The 27,220-nt window shown below is 40.7% G+C and overlaps 1 long non-coding RNA gene across 2 annotated transcripts; it reads right to left on the minus strand.

Moving 5' to 3' along the window:
• Positions 1-430: 430 nt before the first annotated feature.
• LOC311277365 lies at positions 431-8,684 on the minus strand. Of its 2 annotated transcripts, XR_014625236.1 has the most exons (5): positions 8,569-8,684; positions 8,362-8,470; positions 4,190-8,288; positions 3,615-3,732; positions 431-3,316 (listed from the first exon to the last, which is right to left on the minus strand). It is a non-coding gene; the product is annotated as an uncharacterized lncRNA (long non-coding RNA). The 2 variants fall into 2 exon arrangements; XR_014625237.1 differs by having other exon boundaries at positions 4,190-8,470.
• Positions 8,685-27,220: the final 18,536 nt, after the last annotated feature.

Raw genomic sequence — 27,220 nt, forward strand, 5'->3', positions numbered from 1 at the left:
CTTGGGATCCATGTGGCAAGAAAGGGAAAGTTTCTTCAGCTCTTCCTTCTCTGGCGGGTATGGTGTATTGTGATCTCTGAAAGTCTAAAGTCAATCCAGAATCCATCAGAAAGTCCATCTCTAGGATGATTGGCACAGTCAAATCCACATCACTCATTATGTATAATGTTAGCTCCATCTTACATCCTTGGATCTCACACTTCTAAGTCACTCTTCCAATTGCAGTCTGCTGCTGTCCATTGGCGAGAACAAATGCTTGTCCACCACAGGGCTGATATGACTCATTCTTGCTCATCTGGTCCCAGGTTGACTTTTTAATGAGAGAGAGTGTGCTACCAGTATCTACCATTGCTGTACAGTATCGATCTTGTAAAATAATAGGGATGGTGACAGTCTTGACTCCAGACAGTTTATGACATACAACTTTGCATACAATATACAAAATTTATTAACAATATGTTCAATGTCATCAGAATACAAATGAGGTAAGAAGAGTTAACAATGAGCTGAAAAATATGATAGAGAAAAAGAACGAGGACAAGATATTAATCTATACATCAGTTACTCTGGACAATTTTTGTCATGTTATGTTTAAAAAAAGTTTCATAAGAAATGTTAATGCAGGGTCCAAAGATGAGAAGGCAAGTTTTAAAGTTGAGCCACTCACACACGGATAATGCATATTTTATAAAAATATTAAAAGGAATGGAACTGAAAATATCAGTGCTCGCTCCTCTATAAGCGCAACATGTTCACATATTCAAAACGATGAATAGTTTATTGGCATTGAGTGACTACAGTAATCTACAGCAGTGTTGACAACAGTGGCTGACATTAACCTCTACAAACACATCTGTCCTAATAGAGTGTATATCAGCTCTATAAGCTATAGCCAGTGCCTCCACAGTCCCGTCAGTAATGCTCAAGTTCCCATTATCAACACCAAAATACTTGTGTTCCTGTTTCCTGAATACAGGACAGTCTCTGACTCTATAAAGACACAACAATATTACAAATAACTCCTCTTCTGATTTCCATGCAAGCTCTGGTTAATATTTGTATATAAACTTAGTACTCTTCTAATCTACTTTGTGCACTTTAAAACAAGTCTTTTTAGGGATAGTTCACCCGAAACTGTCCACTGACTTCTAATGTATGGACAAAAAATATTGTCTTTTATGTTCTACAGAAGAAAGGAAGTTATCCAGCTTTTGATCGACATGAGGGCATATGTACATTGTCAATTTTCATTTCTGAGTGAACCATCTTTTTAATACATTTACATTTAATCATTTAGCAGACTTACAAATGAGGAGAACAATAGAAGTTAAACTGACAATATTCAAGTGCTGTGAATAATAGCGTGAATAGTAGTTATTTGGTAAAAGAGTATAATGTACATGCATTAGGAACACAAGCAAGACTATGACATTAAACTACTTGATGTTGTTGATCTGTCAGTCTATCGGGGGAATTAATGAGAATAAACCGTGCTTTATACAAGCCTCCTCTCCATCGTATGACACAGATCGTCAGCAGAAGCATCAACGGCACATCAATACATCTTTAACAAAACTCTGTTTACCGTATGTGTTTAATGGAGCGCAAGCAGAGCATTTGTGTTTTGAGTTTTATGGGTCAAGAGTTATCTCTAATAAACCTAAATATCACAGAAAGGAAGGGTGTGTGCAGTGAGAATGACATTAGGCGCGTTTCCATCACAGATTTGAGCAAAACTTTTGCGATTTTTTTAAAAATGTCGACAAAAAACTATTGCGAAATAACGGCGTTTCCATTAACCGATGCTATGCGACTAAAACTTCATTTTTCCACTCGCGATAAGTAAAATCTCTCCAAAAACCATGGCAATGGACGTTGGTAGGATTATGTACTATATCCCGGCCACTGCACTGGCCATTATTATTAATCGCAGGAGATGTGTGTGTGTGTTTTCAAAGCATTAATGGTTAGGAACGGCCCTTATTATACGTGTGAGCGGCACATATGAGTTTCTGGGTGTTTCTCCCTCAGATCTGCTTCGAGGTCTTGATCGTGGCATTTATTTGAGGTTTAGAATCCATTATTCCAGTAATTATTTTGTCTTATATGAATTTCAAAAAGAGCTCAGTCTCGTCTTATGTCCAAACACACCGCGTCGTCTACGTCAGCTGACCTGTAAATGCGCAAAAACTGTTTCCATTGAAGTTTTGCAAAATATTTCTTTTTCGAATTGCCTGAAAAACCTCCTCATGCGAGCGGAGAAACTTTTTTGCGATAAATGGGAGTGTTTTTGTTGACATGTTTCCATTGGGCGTATTTTCAATTCGCAATTGCAATTTGAAGGGTAATGGAAACGCGGCTATTGACTTCATTTATTGAGTGCAGATGTTTAGACTGAACAGCAGGCGGTCTGTGAATGAGACACAGGCTTTTGCATTGAAACACAGCAGGCAAACGCTGCACTACTGTCTCGAGAGTGTTCGTCCCAGCTGTGTGTCGAACACTGATGTGTGTCAGTTCCACAACAGCAATTCATTAACCCTCCAACATCAGGCCTCAAGAACACGTACAATACACAGTCAGCCAGTGAGTTCAGAAACATGAGACAAAAAAAAACACCTACACTGTTGTGAGCTCCTAAAATATCATCTATAACGATCACGATTAGACTGGGGAGGATGAGAAAAGTGTAAGTCAGAAGCACCACGAACAAACTTCCCAGAATTTGTTTGCGCTTTAGAGGAGTAAGTGATATTGCGCGTGAAAGACCGCGACAAGTGCCAACAAAACACAGAATGATTATCAGGTAGGGGATTAAACAGATGATCGGCATGGTCAGTTCGCTAAAGTCTATGACTGTTAAGATCAGAGGAACAAGCCAGATGATCACAGAAACGAGACAGCAGACTTTTAGTGAATGAGATCTGTACCAGATAGGAGGAGAAACCAGAAGATATCGTTCAAAAGCAACACATGCCATAAAATACAGACCCACAATAAAACTATGCAAATATACTTCACCCCCCTGCCCTGTGAATATTATTATTAATATACAAATGATCTGAATGAGATCTGAAAGAATCAAATTAAAAACAAACACTGGAGTGGAGCGATCAGATTTGATAAGACCACACAACTCTAACAGAGTTAAGATCGTGACTAGAATCTCAGTGCCTGAAAAGATCATGATAAATATTACTGTTGAAAGCTGTTTCATGACAATCTCTTCAATCTGACGGGTCCATTCATCTTCATTATTTACTCCACTTGATCCGTCGATGCTGGCCATTGTTTCATGAAATCTTGACAGGCAACACTAAATAACAAACCAGTCATTAGTTTTAAAAAATGCATTTACTATTTACTAATTTATTAAAAACATGCCATAACTTTTCTGTGTGACTGTTGAAATAAAGTTTCCTCAGTTTGATTTAGAGGAGATGTGTGTAATGTTAGAAAGCTTGAAATACGTGAAATGTGAGATTAAAGTTTGGAAATCCTCCATTTGAACAATATCACAGAAGCAAGAATGCTGTTGTTCTGAATATTCAGTCCAGCACAGCTGCAAGTGTACAATGGTTTATTAAACTAGGAGTAAATCTTGAAGAACTTACGTTACTGACAGGAGTGTGTGTTTCGTCTGCAGGTCAAAGCAGAAGTTTGTGGAGCAACACACAGACTGACAGATGTTTCACAAGTTTCCACTGCCGTGTTTAAAGAGCTCTTCATTCACTGTAAAAACACACATCTTAAAGCTTGTGGATCTAATGTAGGAAATGCCTGAGAATACAGACAAACTATTTGATCCAACGTGTGAAACTGTAATTACCTTAAAGACTCAATTAACTAACAATGGTAGTTTGAAAAACCAGTCTAACTTTCACAAATGTTTCGGCTCAACTACGACGACTGAATCTGAAAACGCTTTATATCTGATTCTTACATTTTTAAAGTTCACTCAGTGTTTATTCATATCCTCAGTAGAATCAGAAACCCATGAATGATCGCGAGAGAAAGTGGTTCCGACAGGACCTTAAAGAAAACTTCCAAACCAATTCCATCTACATTTTCTTCTACACATAATCGAGCACACTAGAGAGTCAACAAGCTGAACAACATGTGCTAACGTTTGAATAAAGGCTGAAACACAACGACACAATAATTCCCACATGAGACGACATGATCTTACCGGGAATCAGACGGAAGACTGAAGACGCTGCTCATCAGGAGATGCTGGTGTTTATGAGCTGCTCACGTTCTTTTATAGCCTGAATTAACTCCAGAAACACCAAACACAGATGCATTAAACATCATTAGCAGTTAATGCACATGCAATCGCATCAGCAATCATCCAAACTCCACAATATAAACCCATTTAAAGCCACAAGTGTTATAGAAAGGAAAATGTGTATATCCAGAAATACAGTGATATAATACTCAGATTCTGTCATACTGTACGTTTATCAAATTATGATTAAGCAGTAAGGGCTAAATAAAAATGTCATGAGGTTGAAGGACAGGGTAAGGTGACAAGACAACGCAAGCACACAGCCCAAACAAATGGCCATGTGCTTACACATAAAATATGAGTCTGTCATGATCCTGCCTCAAGACAAGAGAAATGGGCATTTCTGTTAAATATTTACAAAACGTGCGTTCCAAATATTAAATTAAATATTGATGAAAAGCTAATTCATGTTCAAATATTGTGAACACTAGACTTTTCCACAGTACGGTACACATGAGGAACAATCAATCAGCATCTCAGCTTATGGTGAATAATGACAGTAATGAACACTTTCATCAACATGTTGATAGTGAACACAAAAGTGATGTTATGTATATATTTCACATATGATGAAATATGATGATTATATAACAGCTAAAATCATCAACAATACAGTTTTTATGCATTCTGTAAAGTTTCTGTCATGAAAGATGTAACTTGAAGCACTTCTACTGAGTTTAATAATTGATTTTCTTCCATTAGAAAACGGTTCCCTATTGAGTGGATGTGAGTGATTTTTTTCCTCAATTTTCAAAAGCTTGTCATTAAGAGATTCAGTATGATTGCACATTTCCTCATTTCCCATCAGCATTAATTCATAATGAATGTAATGAATGAATAGCACTGATGTTAACTGTTTCCTACTGAAAGTATCTGCACAATATACTGGACTATCTGTGAGTTGAATATGCTTATGTGGACTTAAATCCCGACTAGCATGAATTTAGATTTTGAAACAGATTTTGGTGAACAAAAGTGAGGTGACGGCAGCACTCGGGTCGTAGAAGTCTCTTCTCCAACTGAAAATCACAAGCGAAAAATTCACTCGAGTCGGTTCACTCGCGACGGTTCACTCGCGACGGTTCACTCAAGACGATTCACTCGAGACAGTTCACTCAAGACGATTCACTCGAGTCGGTTCACTCGAGACGGTTCACTCGAGACGATTCACTCGAGACAGTTCACTCAAGACGATTCACTCGAGACGGTTCACTTGAGACAGAACACTCGAGTCGGTTCACTTGAAGGGTGATTCTTAGACTATGGGCACTTTTATGTACTTTGGTCATATTTTTAAAAATACATATCATTTTGGAAAATATACATATAATATACAAAAAAAATACATATAATAAGAAGTCCTCTTTCTTTTTCAAACTAACAATAAAACCTCTTTAAAAACTTTTTACTACCTTTCTATTATGATTTTTTCATACTTTTCAACCACCTTATAGGTGTCAAAAACACTGTTTTATGCCTGTCGCACACCCAGACTTTTTAACTTCAACACTGAAAATACAGTTTAAAAGTATGACTTATCTGGGGCCTCATTTATAAAACTGTGCGTAGGATCCTTACTAAAAGTGTACGTACGCACAAAAGCCAAAAATGGCGTACGCAAAAAAATATTCAGACTTATAAAACCGTGCGTACGCCAGTACCTGCGCAGAATTCACTTTATAAATCCCAGTCAGCGGAAGATTGTGCGCACATGCGTCTCCACCCGAAATAACCATATATGGAGCTTACAACGCCTAGTTTTACTATGCAGATCCTCATCTACATATCATTTGCATATGATTATTCATCCACGTGATAACTTAAACGTTATCACGTGGATGAATAATCATATGCAAATGATATAAACGGTACAAGAAACATTACATTAATACAAATCAAGTAGTTATCCTTGCCTTGTTTTTGAATAGCCTATAAATCAAATAGTGTAAAATACATTTCAGAGAAAGTTTTTCTCAATCTTTTCCACTTGCCGAATTGTATTTTTAATTGATTGATATTTTTAATGGAAACAGATAGACCTTGGGCATTATTTGCACGAAACTATTTTCTCAGACAATCTGGTATTATCATGATAAGCAATTATCTCTGTGGTTAAAACATTAAAGCACGCCACAGGAAAAGTGTTCAAAAACAATCGCATCCACAGCAAATATTTCTATTGATTGAATTGAATATAAAAAAATGTTGTAACTTTTCAGTATGATTTCATGTTTAAGTGTTTAACTCCATAATTTGAATGGCATATTTAATCTAAATGTTTATATCAGAAGTAAAACATAGTTTAAATCATTATTTTATTTATTTAAACTGCGTCAGTTTCACTAAACGGCCCAACGTGCTCGCTGGCGCGGACATAAGAAGGAATGGATATTTGCTTCAAGTGACAGGCTTGGTGAGTAAAATTATATTTGTATTATCTTTCTGTATCATGTTTAATTTTAATTCTAAATTCTAAAAGTGACCAAAAAGACATTTAACTCCAACTCACCATCGGTGTCGCCAAACTGCTCCGTCTCCAAAATGTGCGTACGCATGGGTCAGAGTTGGCGTGTAGGTGCGCATATTTTCACGTCAAGTTTTTCTTTATAAATCCCACCTTTTGCGCAGGAACTGGCGTACGCATGTTTTCAGCCCCGTTTTGTGCGTACGCAAGCTTTATAAATGAGGCCCCAGGTAACTATTAATATACCTAAATTAAGCACTAGTAAAATAATTAAAATACATTATAGTATTTAATGTGAGACCACCATCAATATTACTTTTTATACAAAATATAGCTGTCGCACAGTATTGGTGTCATTTCCACCACAACACTGTAATGTCCCTTTAAAAAGTTTGTGTGAAAGATTGTTTAGGTGGTTTCTATGGAAATGTTCAGAGACATCAGAGCACATGTTGGACATGGAGGCAATTTTAAATTTTCATCAAGAACAAAATAAGAAAAATCAAGGTAAATATTGCTTGATCAGTTAATATATTTTTTCTACATCATTTCCAAACATGCTTTACCTTCAAGGGTGTTTTTAAAAAGTTAAAAATTTTAAGTTAAATAAGAGTATTTTGCATACATGAAATGCTAAGTATTAATTCAAAGCTAATCAGTGAAGCTATCTTCCATTTTTTCACAAGAAACTACAGAAATGTCATTTCCACCACACTGCCCTCTGTGGTGGAAATGACATTTGTGATTACAAAGTACAATTGATATGGATTGCAAGAGTAGATTGACTTTGTGAATTGAGTTTACTGAGTGTGATGAGTTTAAGAGTTTTTCAAATAAATATTTCTCTAAATATCACTGTTTCTCAACATTCACGTTAATTCATTGTCATTTCCACCACCCTGTCATTTCCATCACCACACACATTTTTTAAAAACATTTAAAAAGTTCTCATCACACATTAAAAATGTATCCACAATTTAAGAGATCATGCTCTACTTAATATAAAAATTCAAGGTAGGCCTATTTATTTTTCTAATAAGCTCTTGCCCAAACCAATATTAAATTTCAGAGTGTGAAGTTCATCATTTGGTCCTTAGGGCAGTTAATTTATCTCATTGACAAATGTATAATTATTGTACACTGTGGAAAAACTGACAAAACTAGTTACAAAAATGATCTTAGACAATTCTTGAATGACATAAGTTTTTCCGTTTTTAAATAACAGCTGTAGAGATGTGGTGGAAATGACATTTGTTCATTCCAGGACGGAACATTTTTTAAATATTAACTATTTCTCTTGTAATCTATCATACAGACCTTAAAACTAGACAAATTATTTAAACTTATGAGACTGTGTTACGTGACTTTTGAACAAGTTTTTTTTATTCAACTTCACAAGCCTAAAAGTGCCCCTAGTTGAAGAAACGCCCTGAAACAGAACAGCAGCCGATGAGGAGCAGAGCAAACAGCACTTAATGATGAAGCAACGGGCAGATCATTCTCATGCAGGACGCCGCTATTGTCCTTATCGCGTGCCTAAACACAAAACAAAAAGATGTTACACAGCGATTCCCTCTCCCTTGGCTTCACGCTCGAGCAGTATACTCACAACAAAACATGCTGTCCCGGGATTAGCCTACTATCCCCAAACTATGCGGTGGATGGAGCCAGATGTCTCCGACAAAGCTCGTTGGCAGAAAGCGCAGATAGATCTTACACTGCGTTTAGCATACAGATTTGTCAGATTACCCGCTCAGCCAAAGCAATCCATAGAAACTTAATTTACAAAACACCGTCGCATACAAATTTCCCTTACCTGTCTCAAATGTCCACATTCAACTCTCCAGAAAGCACAAAGACCAGCAATCAGCACCGACAGTGGGTAAGCAGCTTCAGCGATCTTTTACGAGCAACACCTTCTTATTCTTCTTCTTCTTGTTGAATTTTTATTGGCGGTTGACAAACAACAAAATGGTGTATTTCCGCCACCAACTGGTATGGAGTGTGGACTCTCTTCTTGATAATACTCTTAATTTCATTCTTACTAAAATTAACAATTAAATTAATGTCATTGTTTTTAACTGCTTCTTTATCTGCAATTTCATTTCCTTGGACACCAACATGTGCAGGCACCCACAAAAATACTACTGTAATCCCCATCATTTGAATTCTGTATATTGTTTGCATTATCTCCATTAAATTATCTGGTCTACTTTCTGAATGACTGTATTGTAAACTAGCCAATGATGAACATGAATCTGAACAAATAACTGATTTCACAGGTCTTATTTCTTCTATCCACTGTATTGCTAATAATAATCAGGGCTTGACATTAACTTTTTTGCTCACTAGCCAATGTGGCTAGTGGTTTTCCAAAGTTACTAGCCACACAGCATTTTTACTAGCCACATTTTTGTTGTTGTGAAATTACCTGATAAAAGTTGACTATGGCGTGCTAAAATTTACTTGAACTAGATTTACAACCCTTTTAAATGTAAAACCACTGTACACACCCAAATCAAGACTACATAAATATATAACAATACAGGTCATTATCATTAGCTCTGATATGGTTGTGTGTAAAGCTCCTTTTTTTAAATAAAACCATGTATTATATGTCGCCACATTGCTCCACCGACATACGACATAACTCCAGCAGGGCAGCTAGCTGTCCCTTACAGAAAAAACACATGAACTTCACATGTGCAAAAACTCATGTGATCACATGTGACCACATGCACATGTGATTTTGCACATGTGAAATTTAACATGTAAAAACATGTGACTTTGCACATGTGAAATATGTGGATCACATGTGAAACATGTTTTGCACATGGGAAATGTGTGCTTTTGGAACATTTGCACATGTGATTGCATGTGAAACACATGTGAAACACATGTGATCACATGTGAAACCCATGAGCTCACATGTGAAATGTAAAATTCCCATGTGAAACCTATAATCACGTGAAACCCATGAGATCACATGTGAAACCCATGACATCACATGTGAAACCCATGAAATCACATGTGAAACCTATAATCACATGTGAAATCCATGAGATCACATGTGAAACCTATAATCACATGTGAAACCCATGAGATCACATGTGAAACCCATGAAATCACATGTGAAACCTATAATCACATGTGAAACCCATGAAATCACATGTGAAACCCATGAAATCACATGTGAAACCTATAATCACATGTGAAACCCATGAAATCACATGTGAAACCCATGAGATCATAAGTGAAACCTGAAATTCCCATGTGAAACCAATAATCACATGTGAAACCTATAATCACATGTGAAACCCATGAGATCACATGTGAAACCCATGAAATCACATGTGAAACCTATAATCACATGTGAAACCCATGAAATCACATGTGAAACCCATGAAATCACATGTGAAACCCATGAGATCATAAGTGAAACCTGAAATTCCCATGTGAAACCAATAATCACATGTGAAACGTAAAATTTCCATGAGACCCATGGAATAACATTTGAAACCCATCAACAATCTATGTTAAACCTACACCCCATGTAAACCTGCAACTTCATGTGAAACCCATGTAAAAATCATTCAGCAATATACCACAGAAAATGGTAGTCCTACCTCGTTCTTTTGTAGGGCCTATAGCCATGTTTCCCAACATTAAAACAAATAATTCAAATTTAGCTTTTATTTCATTTCAAAATATGCAGTACAAATTGAATGTTTAAAACAAACAAAGCAAAACCAAATTAAAATTATACATTTAAAAAAAGCCTCTAAAACAATGATGTATAAGGGCGTGTGTGTGTGTATTGTGTGTTTGTGAACGTGTGTTGTCTCAGTCCTGTGTGTCTCCTTCAGCAGGCATCCTGTTTTGGGATAGAAAAACAATCAAAGATTAGGGCAGTGCAATATGTCTTCTCCTCACAGATATCACTGAACTCAGAGTGAAATCTTGGCAGATGAGTCTGTAACGCACCCTTTGGTTTTGAATGTACACACACAATGTATGTAAATGCAGTGAAGTGTTCTGGTCACGTGCCAGTGTTTCAGTAGATCTTGCTGTAGGAGAATTGACTGGCTTTTGTCAGAAAACTTGCAATGACGACAGAGCATCACTTTGGCTACACCCTGATGGAGAAATAAAAGTACAATTGATCACAAAAAATTATAATATTTTTATATTATTAATAATAATAATAATTTGACGCTTATAAAATAAAATAATGTAACATCACTATATTAGTTAGGCCTGTTTCCTTAAATTTGTGATGAAACCAGAGTTGCAACCAATTTTACTCCATATTGTAACGTATTTATAATTGAAATACACATACAATGGCTATACAATACAAAGTGTTTGCACATCCCTGGCAGTTGGTTTGTAAAATATCTTCATTGTTTTGACAGATATTGACGATCCGATACCAAAAATTCTGAGTATCGGCCGATACCGATCCGTACCGATACCAGCACAGGTTTTTTTTAATCAAGTAGAATTTCTATAACTCAGTGTTGAACTGATAATAAGAACTGAAAAAAAGAAAAACAACAACAACAAAAAATATATGATCATAATCTGACATAAATGCTATTATAAACTAGATTAGTGGATAATTCAGTAAAATTTAGTCTAGAAAAATCACGAGTGCACAATAATTGTATAAAATCTGAACATTTTGTGAAAAAAAAATGTTTAGTGGGGAACAAATTAGAGACAATAAGTGTAACACTAAATCTGGTAAAACTTAGCAATTATTTTATATCCTACTATAAAATTGAGACATTTTTTAACTGTATAGCACAGCTGTTTAATGAGGTAGCAACATATGATAGATAGGACAGAACAAGAAAGGCTATTAATAATCTTTCATTGCGTCACTGTATTATGATATGAAAGGCTCCAATACAGTGCGGCACAGAGCGCTTTTATGCACATCCCGAGCGCAGAATGATGCGCTTGAAGCAACATGAATCACAGCGTGCAGCGCGTCGAGTCCGCATTGAAAAGTTTATAGCACAAAGAAAATACATATTGATGCGTAGTGTATTATACAGTATCTATCTATGCAATAGTCTATTCAGCATTTTCTTTTAACAGTTTTAAATTTCAGTTACTGTGCGCGTGAAGAACAAATAGTGCTCTGACTTTAATCCAGTATTGTGATCCTAACAGACACCCGGTAGAAAGTAGGGATGTGCACGAATATTCGAATATTCGAATATTCGATCTGCAATAATTATTCGAAAAATAAAAACACTATTCGAATATCGCAAACGGTTGCTCTGATGGGCGTAAATGAAATGAATGCCTCATAAATCATGGTCACGCAAACTAAAACTCACAGTTATAACTAAATCCATTGGGTGGCGCTGTGGCGCCTGTGCATTTGATGACAGCGTGTGAAGAATGGCGTCGTCTAAACGGAGTGGAGTCTGGAATTACTTTGATCAAAATGACCAACATGTCGTGTGCAAACTTTGTCAAATTAAATTGAGTTATCATAACAGCACCAGCACAATGAGGAGCCATATGAAATCCAAACACCGAAACGTCATTATTGACCAGTCAAGCGAAGACAGACAGCTACCCATCACTGCTTTCACGACTGCAGGTACCGTAAGGCCCAGATGTACCCCCGAGCGAGCCGAGAAGACCACTCATCTCATAGCAAAAATGATCGCAAGAGATATGCTTCCTTTAAGTTTCGTTGAAGGAGATGGATTTAAGGAAGTCTTACAGTTTCTTGAACCAGATTACAACACTCCCTCACGGAAAACCATAACCGCGAGAATCGAGCTTCAATATGAATGCATGGTTTCCGAACTCAAAACTACTTTAGGTACAGTAGAGTTCGTGGCCATTACAACTGACAGTTGGACAGCATTAACTACAGAGTCATATGTCACTATAACTTGTCATTTTATTGCTGATAGTAAGGTGAACAGTTGTGTTCTGCAAACCCGAGCATTGGAAGAGCGACACTCCGCTGCCAACCTGGCGGATTATTTGAAAACGTCAGTAGAGCAATGGGGCCTGGACGGCAAAGTGGTCGCGTGCGTGCATGACAATGCTAGCAATATAGTAGCTGCAAACAGAGACGTGGACTGGGAATCTCTACCTTGCTTCGCGCACACACTTCAGTTGGCCATTAATGATGGATTTAAAGCTGCAAGCATGAATAGACTTATTGGTGCATGTAGTAAACTTGTTGGACATTTCCATCATAGCACGATTGCCTCAAATGCACTAAAACAGAAACAAAGACAGCTGGAATTGCCTTCGCACAAACTTGTGCAATACTGCAAAACACGCTGGAATTCGGCTGCTGATATGCTCGCACGTTTGCATGAACAACGCTGGGCGATCACTGCTGTCCTCTCTGACAGGACCACAACCAAGCTGGCGGATGCTAAGACTCTTGAGTTGATCGATGATCACTGGCAGACAATTGAGGAAATATTACCTGTTCTCCAGTCCCTGAAAATAGCAAGTGAAGCATTGGGTGGCGAAAACTACGTGTCTGTCTCCATGGTGTATCCACTTGTGCAAAGCCTTCTATCCAGGTTCGTATAATTCACATGAACGAATAAATGTAGCATTTGGTTCTAGTTAATTTGATTACTGGTCTCTTTTTAATTATTCTGTCGGGTTCTTTCCATTTAAATATTTACATTATAAAAACGAATAAAACGTAAATTAAAGAAATTCAGTCAACTGTTTTAATCATTTATTTAAATTACTTACAAATTAAATAGAAATAATCAATACTGAATAAGACTACAATTCAGTTTACATATTCAGTTATTTGTTATTTAATCTGCATCTACAGACACCTTCAGATGAGCGGTGGAGAATCACAGAAAGTGAATGAGTTCAAAAACACAGTTGCAGCATCTCTCAAGCAACGAATAAACATTGCGAACTTGCAGAACGCAGGGAAAACGCCTCTTCTCGCTTCCGCTCTAGATCCTCGGCACAAACACCTCAGGTTCCTCGACGAAAACATGAGAGAAGCCGTAAGAGAAAAACTTTTTGAACAATATCAAAGTATTTCTTTTGATGTGGGGGGTGCGGGTGCAGCCGTTGCCGCCGCCGCCGCCTGCGTCCCCGCCAGTGACGGAGATGAGTCAGTGCCCGTGCCCAGTCATCGGAGAAGGCTGAGCCTGTTCTTCGGCGAAGATTACAGAGAGTCAAGCCGAGACGAGTGGGAACAGTTCTTGATGGAACCGTGTATTCCACCAGATGAAGATCCTATGAATTGGTGGCAAGACAACACAAAGCGCTTCAAGAAACTTGGCCGCTTAGCACACCGTTATTTGTGCGTCCCTGCAACATCTGTGCCGGCGGAGCGCGTTTTCTCTGCAGCCGGCCTTATTGTTAACAGACGCCGAACAGATGCCGACTGTCACCCGAGCATGTTGATATGCTTGTTTTCCTCAACAAGAACATGTAAAACAATAACGCAATAACATTCAGACTTGAGTGTATAGCTAAACGTTCAGTACAATAATTGTGGCTGCCGCAGCCTGCTTTATTGTCATTTTTTTAGTGCGCTCTGCGTTGTATTTCTTATGTTTTTGTGTGTGCAAACATTTTTTAATGTTTTCAACAATTATACAAAGGATGAAATGTATAAGCTTGTTAATATAGTCGTATAGGCTTGTCCAGAGATGTTCATAGGTAACAAAACTAACGTTTGTTTGAAGTAACGTCTTTCTCAATAAACTTATGTAAATAAACGAATATTCGAATATTCGTTTTCTGTGAGCTCGAATATTCGAATGTAATTTTTTGAAAAATGCCCATCCCTAGTAGAAAGTAACATGATTAAGGTACAGCAATAAAATCCAGCAAGATAAGAGTTGTTTTATGCGAAACCATAGACCTTTATCTACAGATCAAGTATAATAATAGTAACATTGAATCATCTTGGAGAGTTTCATCGTGTTAACTGTCGTAACCGAACGCGACGCGCTGTTTGAATGCTGAATGAAGAATGATTGACAGCCGCAGCTGAGAGAAACATTTACGTGATCTTGAATTTAACGACTTAAATATTCATATCTCACATTATACTATATAATGGCTTCAGAACACTTATAATATTGTGCACAAAAATTTATGGTGCTTTATAATGTTTGTGTGCCTTTTGTGTGGCTTAACAATAACACAGAATACTGTAGTATACACACAATATCGGATTTGGATCGGCCTCGTCTGACCGATACCCGATCCGCCAAAAAGTCGCTGTCCTCAGTGCTGCAGAAAAGCGCCTACAATCAAAATCCTGGCGCCGCTAGTGCCTATCACATGTAATTTTGTAGCGAACTGTCTTGTGTGATTAAAGTTTTGAGCTTCAGAATTTCCGATAACATAGTGAGTTTTTAGGGAGCAAATGTTTCAGTGCACTGTAAGGATTTTGTGATAAAGACGGCCATTAACCACTGACTACTGAGCTAGAGAACTGAGTGATATTTACCCAGAGTTTAGCACCTTGACTAGCTTGTTCAGGTGTGCTGGACTAGGTTGGAGTAAACCTCTGCATGTAAGTGGACCTTGAGAGACGATATTATATCTCCTGCAATATGTTCTGAACTTACAACACTGGTATCCAGACCAAAGTTCTGCAGAGTTTCTGATGATCCTGGATCAGCTGCTCAGGTCTGCTTTATTGGGTTTGGGAGCTAAACTCTGTGATCAGGACTAGATGGCAAACAATACTGTAAAGGGGAGACAAACACTATTATTATGTTATAAATAACTTTTTCTGTGTTCATCTGCTAACCTGTACAAAGTATGCATCATGAATAAGTGGTATGAATTTGCTCTTTTAATAACACTGTTTTACTACATTAAAACTCTACAAACCTGATAAAAATGACTGGTGGGCAATGGAGGAAAGGATTATTTTGCCCTCCAGGTCAAGTACAGCTCGCTGCATCCTGACGTCACTTGATAACTATGAATTAACCATACTTTACGTACTTTTAGGTTAAATAAATTAGATTATTTCAATTCATCCATTGACCAATTGTCAGCATAACCTTTACAAAACTATCAAAATATCTCATCTACACATAATATGTGATTAAAAGCCCATACTTACAGCTCAAGTCTATAGTTAACCTAACTTAACGTTAAGTTACCTCAAGTTAGCCTAACGTTAACGGTTGAGATGCTAACGGACTTTTGCGAAGACACTAAGCCATTTCTATAAAGTAAATATTCAACGGAAGCGAGTCATTTACATGAAAGAAAGTCTCAGAAACACTTGTATGTACAATTTGTGTAATTTTATGGACTAAACTTACCTTAAAGTAGTTAAAACAACAGTGAGAGACGGAGTTTCGCTGATTGTCAGTTGAGCTGCTGCCTCGTTTCCATGGTAACGCCCTCCGCTCCAGTTCAAATGCTGCTTGAATATTCAGCGCGCGCGCCCATTAAAACACGTAGAAGTCACGCAGCATTTACATACATTTTGAATTGATGGAGTGAATTATTTGATAATCAGCTAAAATATCCTGAAACTTGACACATTATTAAGTGGATAGTAGGCTTGTGGCCATCGCAAACTGTAAATAGAATGAAAATATAAAAGCATTGAAAACGTAACAAGTCTGTCAGTTATATATATATAGGCTATATAATAGGCTACATTATAATATAATATATAGGCCTACCTTTAGAAATGGTAAACGCGGTGTGGAAACAAAATAGCAAAAACGACATGATATAATTATGAACGTTTTCTACACAAATTCACAGGAAGCAAACTGTAAGCGATATTTATTAATTGAAGCCCAATAAAGAAAGACACTGTTTGCATCTTACATAGCCTTGCCACCCATCCCGGTTTTCCAGGGATTGTTCTCTTTTTTTGAGCGACAGTCCCGGGAAATTTATATTCTTTCCCGGGACACGAATTGTCCCGTTTTTTTTTTTTTGTGAAAATGTATTTCTAAAGTAGTAATTTCCTGGTTTCAAATTAAACCGTTTCCTTCTACTGTTACTGTGTTTTCTTCATGGTTGTGTATCCAATCCTGTGTCCGGAATGTCAGGCGTTAACTTTTATTTGATTGGAAGCTCAACGTATATCGCCTAGCAACTGCCTGTGCTGTCGGTCGGTCGCAGCCGTCGCACGCATCCACATTCCACACACGTCCAGGATATCGCGTCCAGGATGAAACAGTTCCAGTTGCTAGCTAGCTTTTTTTAAACGTTCTATTTACTCAGTTTTGTGAAATGGGGGGAGAGACGGACGAGGAGGTGGTGCCCATGTCATGATCCAATTGGTTAATGGTTAATCGTGCATGCATGCATATATATACAGGGCTCTCAAGTGTCACGCATTGAGCGTGACAGTCACTCATTCGGTCTTTTGTCACGCACTCCCGCCACACATTGTATTTCTCACGCAGAAAAAAACTATATTTAATATGCCGCAGCGCCCAACATTTCTCTGGCCGTGCCGCTCTCGCTATGGAAACGGCAGGAATCAATCCGTCTCCCCTGGAATTCTTACGGCGCTGATCCACTTGTCCGACACGACTGTCGCGTGGTGTCGCGACTCGCGACGCCTCCCCACATTGGTACGTTGATGGGGGTTTACCGCTATGGGCGTGGTTTTGACCCAGCGGGAAATGTAGCGTATCAGAACAGAGGACCTGCGAGAGACTTCCCTCCGTCTCCATATGCTCTACTTCTATTGGATAGACGCATCGCGTCTGACGGAATTCATTTGCATAAAGATGGGCATCGGCCAGCTTTTTGACGCGCAGCATTTTTTCAAATGAAGCGCCGCCTTCCCGGAATGCTTTGCGGGCGCGACAAAGTCGCTTGACGTCACCCCATAGGAATATAGTGGAGCGCGGCGCGACAGAAGTGTCGCACGGACAAGTGGATCAGCGCCGTCAGTCGAGCCTGCCACTTATCAGCCAATCAAAAAAAGAAAGGGGCTACACAATAGCCAATCAGTAAATAGCACTATTGTATCTGGGTAAGATTTAACGCAACAACCAATGAAAAAAAGCATATCCTGGAATTATTCACTTGATTCTGCTGCAGCGTCGTCTTCCGAAGTTTCGTTCACCCATAGAGGAAACCTCTCAAGCTCCGAGCATCACTTTGAGCACAGAGTAGTCATGATGATCTCCTGTTTTAATGTTACAACAAATTCACAGCTTGTTTGACACAAACATTGACAACTTGACTGCTGTTAGAGAATGTTTCCCAGATAATTATTAGCATCAGTTTTTCATGAGTGTCTGTAACTTAGTTAGCCAACAGTAGACAACACCTGCTCAGAACAAGTAGTCTAGGCCTAGTCATATTTTTGTTATCACACAATGACTGACATATTGTCACATTATAAACATCTCTCTCTCCAAATAGGCTTAATCATTTTATTAGCTCTAAATAAATGAAAGTGTATTACATAGTCGATGTTATACACTACAGGCTAAACGTTTGAAAACATTACTATTTTTAATGTTTTTGAAAGAAGTTTCTTCTGTTCATCAAGCCTGCATTTATTTGATCGAAAAAACTTAATAATGTGATATATTACAATTTAAAATAATTGGTTTTCAATTTATTATACTTTAAATTATCATTTATTTCTGTGATCAAAGCTGAATTTTCAGCATCATTACTCCAGTCTTCAGTGTCACATGACATCCAGTCTATCACATGATCCTTTAGAAATCATTTTAATATTCTGATTTATTATGAGTGTTGGAAACAGTTCTGCTGCCTAATATATTTGATGAATAAAAGATTAAAAAGAACTGGGCTGCGTTCTCCGAAACTACCTTAACGCTACGTCGTTCTTAAGTTGTACCTTAAGAAGTACCTTATCGTTAATACGTGTTTTCCGAAACCTTCTTAGTTAAGTATACCTTCTGTAAGTCATACGCTCGTAAGGTTGGTCTGGAGCGCTCTTAGCTATACCTTATCGCTGCTGACGGTTCATACCGCTAGTGGCCACCACTACGCAAAAAGCTTTTTTACATCGCAGTTTAATTACACATAGACAATTTTATATGAACATTTAATATAAAATCTGATTTAGTATTAAAATTAAATTTTTACTTTACTTTAAAATTTTACACATAAAATACTTAAGTTGTTATAATATTGATAAAAACTGAAATTTAACAAAAAGAGACTGGGTTGAGTTTTGTCATTTTAAATTGTAATAATTGTATGTAAAAAATTTTAAAACTGTAATGTTGTTTACTGCAAAATCTGTTGTTTAGTACAAATGCACATATTGCCTGGACCATATTAAAATGTTTAATGTTTTTATATTATATTTAAAACGAAAAGAGGCAGGTTTGTGTTTTATATATATATATTTTTTTTTTATAAATAGGCAATGTGCAGTGAATATAATCAATACGCGTTGCCTGAACCACATTTGTGTGGCTATCATGTTTAAGATTTCTTTAAATGAAAACGAAAATAGTTAGTATGGTGTTTTATCACATATTTCGTTGTCTAAAATATACACAGAGATAGCCGGAGTAGCAGAGCGAGCTGAGTGACGCGCGCTGCGTCAGAAGGTGGGCGGGGTTAGGATTTCCCAAGATTTTCCATGATTAAAGTGACCAATCATAAGAGGGTCAGTGCCCTCCTTGGTTTCCGCCCCCAAATTGTCAAAAGTCATGTAGACTCGAGCGAGCAGAAATCAGCTGAGCGAGCAGAAATCCACTGCGCGAGCAAAACAGCACTCCGCGAGCAGAAGCCCGCTGCGCGCGAGCAGGATTCCACTGTACAAGCAGAGTTAACGTTAACCAATGAGAGTATGCCAGACGCTGGCTCGCAGCTACTTGTACACCTCTCGGTTGTTGAATTTGTGCGCGAGTACTTTTATCATGCCAGCTGAAGGTTCATTTTTGCGCGTGTGAAATAACATAATGTGCTCGTGAGCATGTCTTACACGCTCATGACATTTGACTAAAAAATAACGCCATTGTGTGTGTGTGTGTGTGTGTGTGTGTGTGTGTTTCTGTGATGGGCAGGTTTAGGGGTCTGGTTAGTGTGCGTGTGTGTGGGTGCGTGCGTGTGTGTGTTTCTGTGATGGGCAGGTTAAGGGGTCGTGTGTGTGTGTGTGTGTGTGTGTGTGTGTGTGTGTGTCTGTGTGTTTTCCATTAAGCGGCTTTGAAAAAATATATATTGTGAAACGCACTATACAAATAAACATAAAAGTGAAAATAAAACTCAACATGTGAAATAAAGCGGCTCCAGATTGCCCTTTGCCCCTGTCCTGCAGTCTCGTGTCTCCCTCTACAGGAGATCATCAGAATCACAGCAGAGTTAAAGAAGCTACAGATGAAAATGTGTTTTACAGCAACAAATGAAAACACTTACAGATTTCAGTTCATCAGGGAATATGAAAATCAACAAGTTGTAATTTGAAGGGAATCATTATTGAAGTCAAACACAAAGATGTCAAATGTGCGTCACTATAAAATATGACTTCTGCTGTTTTGATATTATTCTGAAGGTTTGAATGGTTTGATCAGAATCAAGATCTCTTTAGTTCCAGTGAATTCTGTGACGCTTCCAGCTTTAATATCATAAAGCAGCCTGTGATTATGATGATGAGTTTATGACAGAATCACTTTTATTCTCCGCTTTCTCCATCATGTGCTTCATCTGTCGTTTCACACAGAAGATCTCTCTGTTTCTCTTTCTGATAGAGTTAGAAACAGGGAATAATTGATGTTCTTCCCAGAGACTGTGTTTCTGGATTCTTCTGTTAGCAGAAGCTGATGATGATGTTTCATATCAGGCAAATCTCCATCAGCTCCTGATTCAACAATATGACAAACTCAGATCACTCATACATGCATTACAATCATGAGTCTCAGTATAATGTGTTTTCCTCATTTAAAAGCTCCTGAAAGATGTCATTTCTGTAGAAGATGAAAATAAATCCACACATTCATTCACACAGAACATACCTTAGTACTTCTTCAGATCAATATCTCCTCTGAATATCTGATGTGAGACGCAGCCGTATTGTTTCCTGAAGAGTTTCAAGAGTCTGAATGTTAAATGTAAAACTCAGATCTGATAAACTCCATCAGCTGCTCATTTAATCATCTCTGATTTATTAACACTGATTTCCATCAGCAGAACATTAGTGACTTTAACAGACGAACTGAAGCTGTTCAGAACAACAACAGATCAACACTTACTCAATACTCAATATCTACTGTTCACAAACACATCATAGTATACATTAAAGCAGAAGTTGCTAGAAGTTCAGTCATTCACACAAAATGTAAAATCACATTATTATTTGTGAGTTGATAATGAATGACATTCAGTGAATTAGACTGAGAGAATGTTACTTGTTTAAAATAGAAATGAAGGCATTGTAAATAAATCTGTATGAGTGTGTGTTTTCTATTCCTCCTAACACACAGAATATGATCTGCAGTTTTCATCTTTGTCCACTAGATGTCAGAAGTAGATTTGAGGTGAAACTCAAAGGCCTTTAGTTTCAGGATCAGAGACAGTGAAGAGAAATCAGAGAATCTGATCTGAAGCTCAATGAGGATCATCATGTGTCTCATATGAAGCAGAAAGAGACTCTCATCTGATCAGATTATATTACAGGATCAGAGACAGTGAAGAGAAATCAGAGAATCTGTCCGGTTTGCTCTTTCTCTCCTCCTGAGTCTCTCTCTTCTCTCGACCGCATCTCAGCCCAGCGAGAGGACATGAGGGCTCAGAGACAGAGGAGAGGAGATCGCAGAGAGGATGGACAGAGTGTTTTCTCTTCCTGACAGATTGGTAGAGAAATAAAGTTTTGGTTATGTGAAGTAAAATGAATGTAAATGAAACAATCGTATAGGCCTACATTATTTTTGTCTACAAGTTATAATTTGTAAATGAAACAAAAAAATGTATCTGTACATTTATTTTTGTCATGTTAATTAATTTGTAAATTATACAAAATACATTGTTCCATACATTTTTACAACTATTTTACAAGATAAGTGATGTTTTGTGTCGACTGTTGTTGAGCTGAGCAGATCTGATGAGCTGCACTATAGAGACGCTGGTAAAGCCTCTGCCGGCGGGACATCATCTGGGATCAGGGCATGTTTCCACTGTCCACTTACAGGTTTGCAGGGCGGACTCAGATTCACTGAGATGTTCTCAGAAAGAGGAGGAATAAAAGAAATGAACTCACATCTTCAAAAATCAAACCATAAAATATTGTAACATGCAAAACTGTTCTATGAACTAAACTCTGCAGGACCGAACCTCGTCTATCCCTGATCTATCGTCTATCCTCTTTTTCTATTTTGTGTTTCTATTATATACTGTTCATATTTTATAATATCAAAAATCTAATATCCATGTGTAAAAAGTCAGTTCCCTTTCAAGGGAACTCGCGTTGCGTCGAGTTTGACGCTATGGGAACGCTTTGCGTGATGATGTCTTGAAGCACATGTAAAATCAGTCCAATGGCGTGGCGGAACGTCAGATGCGGGTGACGTCACGTACCAGGAAACTATAAAGCCTGCAAGAAAACAGAGAGCGGCAGCTTCTGTGTCTTCAGTAGCGCTCTATGTGGAATCTGTCTCTGTCTATTTATTGTTGTCTTGTCACTCAAAGCAATTATGTCCAGCGAACAGTTCAGAATGTGTGTGCATCCCTGCCCGCGTTTTATTACGGGTAGGGACACTCACGTTCTATGCATTGTTTGTTTGGGAGAGGAGCATGCCCAGTCAGCACTCGAGGGTGCTGGCTGTGTGCATTGCGAGGCGCTGTCCATGCGCTCGCTCCGATCCCGGCTGAGCTTCTTCCGGGAAGCTCGCGTTCCCCAGGGCTCGGGTCCCGCTGCTGCCGAGGCACAGCGGCGATCTCAGTCCTGGGGTTCGCAAATGGATCTATCAGCGGGGTCTGAGACGGGCTCTGCCCTATCTCAGCCCTTACCTGATAGATCCGGTGTCTCTCATCAGGGTTCGGAAGCACGCGCGGCGGTTTCTTCCCCCCCGGTGATTGAACAAACACTGCAATTGTCCAGTTCTGAGGAACTGGATGTTGTTAGTGTTGATGCTGAGTCTGAGGAAGCCCCACCTCAGTCTCATGCATTTGAAGAATTGCTGGATGTAGTGACAAGAGCGGTTGATAGACTATGTATTGAGTGGCCAACTGATAAACAGGACGTTCGTTCAAAAAGTAAACTTGACGAACGCTTCCTGCCCTCACGTGCACAACCACAACGCCGAAATCTGCCGTTTTTTCCCGATCTCCACACTGAGGTGTCGAGATCGTGGGAGAAACCAGTTTCCTATAGAGTTTTTAATCCACAAACCATGAATTATTCCACTATATCTGGGTATAAAGAGTATGGTTATGGGGAGATGCCGAAGGTGGAAGAGACGCTTGCGAGCTATCTCTCTCCAGCGACGGCATCTTCCCTGAAAGCTCCGGCGTTGCCTAATAAGCCCCTCAGAGTCACATCTTCTCTGGTGGGCAAGGCTTATTCAGCGTCTGGTCAGGCTGCAGCGTGTCTTCATACTATGTCACTGCTGCAGGCTTATCAGGCTGAATTATTGTGTGATTTGGATGAGGGCGGGGGTATTGGTCCTGAGGTGGTTGCTGAACTACGCAGAGCCACAGATTTGTCTCTCAGGGCCACCAAGGAGACCGCTAAACCAGCTGCTTTGCAAAAACTTCTCCCCCGCCGATCTTTTCATGAGGCTGCTGAGCGGGAGCAGCCTCACTCATCAAAAAAGAGCACTGAATATCGTGCGACTCAAAAACAGAGCGTGTCCTCCCGTGCTCCCCCACGTAAATCTCGGGGACACGGAGGGCACGCTCAAACCCAGCAGCCTTCGAGGGGTAGGACGGATCTGCGGACCGTGATTACCGCCAAGAAGGCTGCTGGGAAAAAGTCCTGACGTCCGAGGGCTCAGGACATATGAGGGTAGTCCCCCCCGAAGTGCAGCGGTCAACACCTCTTTTTACGGTGCCCGTCTCCCTTCGGTACCCTCAGGGGACCGTTCTGCCAACCCTGCCACCTCTGGTGTTTCAGGGCGCAGCGGTCTCCGGCGAGCACATATCTCAAGGACCACCCGGAAACGTAGTGGCCTCGGGATGCCCGCCCCCTCCGAGGAGGGTGTTAGAGCAGTCCGTTCAGTCGTTCCCTGCCGGTGCGCCGTTACAGGGCGACGAACCGACTACTCAACAACAACAGAACCCAGAAGTCAGTCTCGAGAGACTGGTACCTCTAGTAGAATCTTTGACAGCGTGGAAGCTACTGTCAAATGTTTCTCGTTGGGTCCTGCAGACCGTGGAAAAAGGGTATCAGATACAATTCAAGAAACGCCCACCTCGGTTTATGGGGGTCCTGCCCACAGTGGTGGGCCCCGAGCAGGTTCTGGTTATGGAACAGGAAGTAAACACTCTGTTAGAGAAAGGGGCCATAGAGTATGTACCTCCCTCCAACAGGGAAACCGGGTTTTACAGCCGGTACTTCATAGTTCCAAAAAAGGACGGGGGATTGCGTCCCATTTTAGATCTTCGAGTTCTGAACGAGTCAGTCATGCAGCTCAAGTTCAAAATGTTAACATTGAGACAAATCGTGCCACAGATCAGTTCCGAGGACTGGTTTGTCACGATAGACCTCAAGGACGCATATTTCCATATTTCCATCCGTCCGTGTCATTGGAAGTTCCTGAGGTTTGCTTTCGGGGGCAAAGCATACCAATATCGAGTTCTTCCATTCGGCCTGGCTTTATCACCCCGCACTTTCACCAAATGCGTGGATGCAGCTCTGGCGCCACTGCGCCTCCAGGGTATTCGCATCATGAACTACATCGACGATTGGTTGATTTTAGCTCAGTCGCATCAGGTAGCGGTTCAACATCGAGATGTTGTTCTCGCCCATATGAGAGAGTTGGGGTTACGGCTGAACGCCAAGAAGAGTGTGCTCACTCCTCTCCAGAGGACCACTTTTCTAGGCGTGGTATGGGATTCAGTGCTGATGCAGGCGCGCCTGTCACCTCCACGCATAGAGTCCATCCTTGCAGCTGTGAAATATGTAAAGCTAGGCCAGCTACTCACTGTCAAACAGTTCCAGAGACTGTTGGGTCTCATGGCAGCAGCTTCCAACGTGATACCTTTTGGACTGCTACACATGAGGCCCCTGCAGTGGTGGCTCAGGACCAGGGGGTTTTCCCCGAGGGGCAACCCATTTCGCACAATCAAGGTCACGCGGCGATGCCTACGTGCCTTGGTTATGTGGAAGAAACCTTGGTTCCTGTCCCAGGGCCCAGTGCTGGGAGCTCCTTGTCGTCGCAAACTGCTAACGACGGATGCTTCCCTCACGGGCTGGGGAGCGATCCTGGAGGGTCGCTCGTCTCAAGGTCTGTGGGAAGACCATCATCGTTCCTGGCATATCAATCGCCTAGAGATGTTAGCTGTCTTCCGGGCTCTGAGGAGCTTCATCACAGATCTCAGGGGACACCATGTGTTAGTGCATACGGACAACACGTCGGTAGTCGCCTATATCAACCACCAAGGGGGTTTGCGCTCGCGCCCATTATCCAATCTGGCACGCCATATCCTCTTGTGGTCCCAGGGGAAGTTGCTGTCTCTCAGGGCAGCTTACATCCCCGGGGTCCAGAATATAGGAGCAGACACTCTGTCGAGACAGGGGCTGAGGCCCGGGGAATGGAGGCTCCACACCGAGGTGGTGGAGCTGATATGGAGGGAGTTTGGCCAAGCTCAAGTGGATCTGTTTGCGTCTCGAGAGACGTCTCACTGTCCACTTTGGTTCTCCCTCACGCATCCAGCTCCTCTGGGACTGGATGCTATGGTGCAGACGTGGCCGAGGCTACGTCTGTACGCTTTTCCCCCAGTTGCTCTGCTCCCGGGAGTTCTGGAGAGAGTTCGCAGGGACCGGGTTTGCCTGCTTCTTGTAGCCCCGCGCTGGCCGGGCAGAGTATGGTTTCCCGATCTTGTGTCGCTCCTCGACGGGCCTCCTCGGGAGCTACCCGTCAGGAGGGACCTTCTGTCCCAGGCAGAGGGCTCGATATTTCACCCTCGGCCAGAACTGTGGAACCTGTGGGCTTGGCCTCTGAGGGGGCCCAGCTCATAGAGTCAGGTCTCTCAACTGAGGTTGTTGAGACCATTCTACAGTCCAGAGCTCCCTCCACGAGGAAACTTTATGCCCTGAAGTGGAGAGTCTTCACTTCTTGGTGTAGTGACCGTCGGTTGGACCCAGTTAACTGCCCAATTGGTACAGTGCTGGAGTTCCTGCAGGACCGGTTCACTGCAGGTCTGACCCCGTCCACTCTAAAGGTCTATGTGGCGGCCATAGGTGCTTACCACATTCCTTTGGGTGGAATGTCTGTGGGGAAAGACCCTTTGGTATCTCGTTTCCTTCGTGGCACTTGGAGGCTGAGGCCTGCAGTTCGCTCTAGGGTGCCACCATGGGATCTGTCCATTGCTCTGCAAGGCCTTTCCCTGGCTCCCTTTGAGCCCATTGAGGAGGTTCCTGAGAAATTTCTAACTCTGAAAGCTCTTTTCCTTCTTGCTATTTCTTCTCTTAAGAGGATAGGGGATCTCCAAGCACTGTCGGTTGCCCCGTCATGCTTGGAGTTTGCTCCAGGCATGGTGAAAGCTTTTCTTCATCCTAGGCCGGGCTATATCCCCAAGGTCCCCACTAATGTGGCCAGACCTGTTATTCTGCAGGCCTTCTGTCCTCCTCCCTTTATGAATGCGGACCAGGAGACTAATAATTTGCTTTGCCCAGTCCGGGCATTAGATGCTTATGTCCACAGAGCTGCCCTGTGGCGTAAAAGTGATCAATTATTTGTGTGCTTTGGGTCCCCTAACAAGGGATCTCCAGTGTCTAAGCAAAGGATGAGCAAGTGGGTGGTTGAGGCTATTTCGCTTGCTTATGAAGCGGCCGGGCAGCCTTCTCCTATGGCTGTCCGGTCACACTCTACTAGGAGTATGGCGGCCTCCAAGGCCCTTATTTCAGGAGTTTCTCTCCAGGACGTGTGTGATGCGGCAGGCTGGTCCTCACCGCACACCTTTGTCAGGTTTTACTCCTTGGACCTGGACTCTACACCAGGGTCTCAGGTCCTGTCATCCTAGTGCTGCTCTACATGATTTCACACAGGACAGACACTTGTAGCTATGGGGGCGTTGGTATAGACGTTCCCATAGCGTCAAACTCGACGCAACGCGAGTTCCCTTGAAAGGGAACGCCTCGGTTACGACTGTAACCTCGGTTCCCTGAAGAGGGAACGAGCGTTGCGTCACCTTGCCATATCTCCTTCATGCCTGTCAGCTGCTACTTCAGACTTTACGAAGCTGCCGCTCTCTGTTTTCTTGCAGGCTTTATAGTTTCCTGGTACGTGACGTCACCCGCATCTGACGTTCCGCCACGCCATTGGACTGATTTTACATGTGCTTCAAGA

This window comes from Rutilus rutilus (genome assembly GCF_951802725.1).
Source record: "Rutilus rutilus genome assembly, chromosome: 18".
NCBI lineage: Eukaryota > Metazoa > Chordata > Actinopteri > Cypriniformes > Leuciscidae > Rutilus > Rutilus rutilus.